This window comes from Mixophyes fleayi, chromosome 5 (genome assembly GCF_038048845.1).
Source record: "Mixophyes fleayi isolate aMixFle1 chromosome 5, aMixFle1.hap1, whole genome shotgun sequence".
Classification (NCBI taxonomy): domain Eukaryota; kingdom Metazoa; phylum Chordata; class Amphibia; order Anura; family Limnodynastidae; genus Mixophyes; species Mixophyes fleayi.
In genome coordinates this window covers 245,224,533-245,230,532 of record NC_134406.1, presented here as the reverse complement: position 1 = coordinate 245,230,532, position 6,000 = coordinate 245,224,533, and the positions used below count along the sequence as shown (strand labels likewise).

General features: G+C 41.5%; 1 protein-coding gene across 1 annotated transcript in view; it reads left to right on the top strand.

Moving 5' to 3' along the window:
* The first annotated feature begins 5,803 nt into the window (after positions 1 to 5,803).
* Positions 5,804 to 6,000, top strand: part of TRIQK (triple QxxK/R motif containing) — a 92,560-nt gene continuing 92,363 nt past the window's right edge. The window contains exon 1 of the mRNA XM_075213780.1: positions 5,804 to 5,924. The gene's annotated coding sequence lies outside the window, so the exon portion shown is untranslated. The remainder of the gene's footprint in view (positions 5,925 to 6,000) is intronic.

Sequence of the window (6,000 nt, the reverse complement as noted above, 5' to 3'; positions counted from 1 at the left end):
GGAGGTAACCAAGGTCAATACTGATATCAGAATAAAGCAGACAGCCATCATCATCATCAATTTATACAGCGCCAGCAGATTCCGTAGCGATTTACAATTGGGAAACCCGGAATAATCCAAAAGCAGAGTCAGGGCAGGCAAAGGTCATACACAGGAGTAGAATGCACAGGAAGCCAGGGAACAACACAAGATCAGCACAGGAGTCAGACGTAGGTAACATTTTGCTCTGACACTCTCACATTTCAGAGCAGCTGTTTTATAGCAAGGGCTTCAAAAATCCACGCCTCTCGGTCACATGACTGCAACACAGGAGAGCCGCTCGCCCGGAAGCTAGACGGCACGAGCGGTTGCAGGACGGGACCCAGAAGCGAGGATATGGTAAGTACCAGTACCAGTATTCAATGAAGAGACTTTTCTAGTGATTTTTATAAAATCTACAGAGCATCTTAATGACCGGTATACAATACACAGAACATTCTATTGGCCTCTATGCAATGCATAGAGCATTCTAGTGACCTATACACAATACAGAGAACATTCTAGTGACTAGTCTATATGCAATACAAAGAGTTAAAGTAAAATTTATACAACACAAAGAACTTATTAGTGGCCTCTGCCTCTCTAGAGAGATATTTCAAATGCACAAAGCACATTTTAATGATATACAGCACAAAAAAACATTTTAGTGACCACTATACAATACAGAGAACATCGTAATGACTGATATACAATGCACAGGACAAATTATAGTCCTCTGTATACAATACAAATAACATTCTATTGACCTCTATACAGTGCCTGAAGTGGAAATTTTGAAGTGGCGGTATGGTATATGTAAGTTAATGGAATGTTATAGTTTTATAATGATTACAGTTCAAAGTGGTAGGACAAGTGGCAATATAGCATACTACCGTATACCAGCTCACTTTGAGCTCTGCCTCTATACAATACAAACATATTTAAAATGTACAATTTACAATAAAGAGTATTTTAGTTACTGATTTACAATGCAGAGAACATTCTAGTGACCACTATGCATTACAGACAGCATTCTAGTTACATGAACACACCTAGAGATGGAAATTTCATAACAGCAATACATTTTATTTTATGTGTATTACTTTTCTTTGCACCATAATGTAATTTAATTTGTTGATATTATTACCTTTTGATTGATAAAGGATGTGCTAATTTTCCACAGTGGTTTTTGTGTTAAATTTTTCCATATTTACATACTGACTATTCTGCTTTTCATTCACCTATTGTGCCTTGGGTTTGTTTGATTGCTTTGGATACTATTGGGAGAACTTGGGAATTCTCTCCCCACATAACCCCATTGGCAGCATTCTTTCAACACAACAGGACAGCACAGATAATAATATTTCTTGCATCATCTTCCTAAAGGACTGTTCCCTCTATTATAAGCAGCGACCAATATCTCCACATTTAGTCAAGGCATACTCAGATCTGCAATTAACTAAACATGATGTGATGCATACACAAAGAATGGACAGACTATCCAGATTGGATGAGATCTTTTCCAAAAAAGACAAGGTGGTAGAACCAGACATTAATGAGGACAATTCTACAATAATTTCTTGAGACAATGCTTTCTATAGAAGTAAAAAGGGTGGGAATTGACCACTCTGAAGAAATATATTGAAAACAACATTATTCCGAGAGGGTTAAGGATTTTTAAGAAACACACATTTATGTCTGACGTACGGACATTTCTAGAGAAATGGAATTTTATCCTAAATTCTTTCTCTTTTCAACCTATGAATTCCCTTCAGTGGCGGAACTACCATTGATGCAGCAAGTGAAGTGCACCGGAGCCCATGGAGATAATGGGGCCCGCTGCATGACAGATGCAGAGGGTCAGGGGCCCCGGCTCCAGCCTATCTGCACCAGGGCCCACAGCTCGCTTTCACCTTTGCTCCGCTTATGTGAAAAAAAGATTGAATCTATACAAAAGAAATTAGAACCAATTGAACATCTTGAGGATTTTTAAAAACCTAGAAAAGCTCCCATTGGGCAAAATTTTAAAAAACTGAGGAAGATATCATATGAGCCAAAGAGAAAAAATCCAAGAACTACACACCATATAGAGAGAACTACCGTGCACATTAATAGGCACGTGTGTGTGTGTCTCATCCTATCTCCTTCTTTGGACGCCTATTTATGGAGCCCTAAACCATGCAGAAACTAAGGGTGTGCACCGGGCACTTATGGTGTTTTGGGTTTTGGGTTCTGATTAGCTTGAGGTTTTGGGTTCTGATTTGTTTTGCCAAAACACCCCACGGAAGGTTTTGGTTCTGATTTTGGGTTTTGGGTTCTGATTTTTTTTTTTAAAAAGCATAAAAAGTGCTAAAATCCATATTTCGTTTTGTTTTTTTCACTCCTACACTATTATTAACCTCAATAACATTCATTTCCACTAATTCCCAGTCTATTGTGAACACCTCACACCTCACAATATTGTTTTTAGTCCAAAAGGTTGCACCGAGGTAGCTGGATGTCTAAGCAAAGCCACACAAGTCGGCGGCACAAACACGTGGCCCATTGTAGGTGGCTGTGTAGGCTTGAATGGCCTTTTTCTGCTCCTCCATCCTCTGCAGCATATAGAGGGTGGAGTTCAAGCGCGTCACTACCTCTTGTTTTTGTTGATGGCAGGGCATGTTCATGCTTTTTTGATGTAGCAGGAACAGTGAACGTAATTTAATGTCTGATACTAATATTTCTGCACTGCAGGAACAGTGAACGTAGTTTAATATCTGATACTAAGATTTCTGGACTGCGTAGTGGAGTGGCCCCAGTACCCAATTTGGTACCGGGGCCACAATACCTCCTTCAACTTGTCTAAATTCCACTGCACAGATGGCTGCTCCTCCATCCTCTGCAGCATATAGAGGGTGGAGTCCAAGCGCGTCACTACCTCTTGTTTTTGTTGATGGCAGGGCATGTTCATGCTTTTTTGATGTAGCAGGAACAGTGAACGTAGTTTAATATCTGATACTAAGATTTCTGGACTGCGGAGTGGAGTGGCCCCGGTACCCAATTTGGTACCGGGGCCACAATACCTCCTTCAACTGTCTAAATTCCACTGCACAGATGGCGGACACCGGATGCATGTCTAACACCAACATAGCTGTTAAGGCCGCAGTTATCCGCTTTGCCATAGGATGACAACTGTCGTACTTCGTGCTCATGGCAAACGACTGTTGGACGGTCACATAATGCCAAAAAAAGAGTTGCAAGATGGAATTGTCCTTGGGCCCTCCCACCCACTCTGATGTTGCTGAAATAGGACATGCGCACTTTAACAAACCAATCATTTCAGCGACAGGGCCTACAAAACTACTGTGGCTGAAATGATTGGTTTGTTTGGGCCCCCACATAAAAAAAGCTGTTCATCTCTCCCTGTACAAACTAAACTGGCTCTACTGAGGCAAGATGTCGTCCTCATCCTCATCCTCTGATTCCTCGCCCCCTTCAGTGTGTACTTCCTCATCCTCACACATTATCAATTCGTCCCCGCTGGACTCCACAACCACAGGTCCCTCTGTAGTCTCTGGAGGGCAGTGCTGTTCTTGATTAAGGAATTGACAATTCATTTTTATGAACATCATTTTTTCAATGTTTTGCGGAAGCAACCTCCTTCGCCGCTCACTGACCAGGTTCCCAGCTGCACTAAAAACACAGTTTACACAGAGTACACACTGGAGGGGGGACAACTCAGGTAAAATAGAGCCAGTTTGTACAGGGGCTTCCAAACTGGCTTTTTTTCCTGCCAGTAAGAATATGGACTGTCTGACATGTCTACTTGGATGGTGTCAGCAAAGTAATCCTCCACCATTTTTTCAATTGTGACAGCATCCAATGTAGCGACAGTAGACATGTCTGCAATGGTTGGCAGGTCCTTCAGTCCGGACCAGATGTTCTCAGCATCCCCACCAGCGGGTCTTTTAGGAAAACTGAGCTTTTCCTCGCAGCCACAGGTGTTGAAGATTGGGCATCGCCCTTGGCAAACGACGTTGATGGCATTTCATCGTCTATGTCATGACTAGTGGCAGCAGCTTCAGCATTAGGAGGAAGTGGGTCTTGATCTTTCCCTACTTTATCCTCCAAATTTTTGTACTCCATTATATGCAGCACAAGAGAGCGTACCCCTAAACCACACACACTTTGGGACTGCTGAAACAGTGAACGTAGTAATATAGATTGCAGTTCCTATTTTTTGGACTGCAGAAACAGTGAACGTAGAAATATAGATTGCAGTTCCTATTTTTTGGACTGCATAAACAGTGAACGTAGTAATATAGATTGCAGTTCCTATTTTTTGGATAGCTTAAACAGTGAACGTAGTAATATAGATTGCAGTTCCTATTTTTTTGGACTGCAAAAACAGTGAACGTAGTAATATTGATTGCAGTTCCTATTTTTTGGGACTGCAGAAACAGTGAACGTAGAAATATAGATTGCAGTTCCTATTTTTTGGACTGCAGAAACAGTGAACGTAGAAATATAGATTGCAGTTCCTATTTTTTGGACTGCTTAAACAGTGAACGTAGTAATATAGATTGCAGTTCCTATTTTTTGGACTGCTTAAACAGTGAACGTAGTAATATAGATTGCAGTTCCTATTTTTTGGGACTGCAGAAACAGTGAACGTAGTAATATAGATTGCAGTTCCTATTTTTTTGGACTGCAGAAACAGTGAACGTAGTAATATTGATTGCAGTTCCTATTTTTTGGGACTGCAAGAATATATTGCTCTATAATATTTTTAATACTTTTTAAATTATTTTTTTATATTTTTTTAAAATTATTATTTTGGTATTTTTATTTTTATTTTTTTTAATTTTTTTAAGATTTTTGGATAATTATCAAATTACTATGGACTTAGCAGAAAAAAAGACAGGACAAAAGCACCACTGGACTCAGCAGGACAGACACTGGCCAAAGCACCACTGGAATCAGCAGGACAGAGCACTGGACAAAGTACTACTGGACTCCGCAGGACAAAGCACCACTTGACTACTAAACTAATCAGCAGGACAGAGCACAGGATCTCAACAACCTCCCTCTTCTGTAACCATAGGGAGAATGAAGATGGCGTCCGCGAGCGGGGCATTTATGACATCCGAGTCTCACGAGATCCGACGCGAGACTTGGATGTCATAGCCTCTTTTTGAATCCCTTTGGCGGCCGGAAGTACCCGATCCCGTCGGATCCGCACTGTTCGGGTGGGCTCGGATTAGCGGAATCCGAGCCCGCTCATCCTTAGCAGAAACTATTTTTTTTAGCATGGTTTAGGCATTGCTAAATAAAATTATCACTTAAAAAAAGCCTAAAACAGGAGATATCTTCTATCATTCCACATTATGACACTTGTGCAGTGGGGTGCAGGTGTGGGGGAGGGTATATGCAAAGTATTTAGTGTGTGGGATTAGTGCATTTGGGAGAGATAGGGGTGTTTTTATGAGCGCATGCAGCTTTTTACTGAAATGTCTGCATTGACATAGTATATAAAACAGCTGTCATTCCATAGTAATCGTCTGTCATTCCACATGCAAATCATGACCAAACATCTTAGCAATAAGTGTGTCTAAGATGTAATTCAGAAGTGTAAGGTTTTATAAAATATACTTAAATGTTCAATTTGCTTTCATTATAGTCAATTGGCAGACTGGAGCTGTCAGCGCGTCTCTAATCTTGTACACACACAGGGACACACAATTTGCAACGTGTCCTTGTAGCTCAGCCCCTCATGTAGTAAACATTGCGTCACCTCAGCTGCCACATAGGAAGAAGAGGGAGAAGTGAGAGGAGGCTGAGGCCACCCCCCCCCTGCCTGGACTGGATCACGGCTCCCAGGCACATTACAGGCAGCAGCAGAGGAGGCGCACACACTCGGAGAATAGGTAGGGAACAGGCCTTAGGTAGCTGCAAAAGATGTGTATTACTTATATAGGCAGGAGCTGTGCTCCCTGCAGCTGG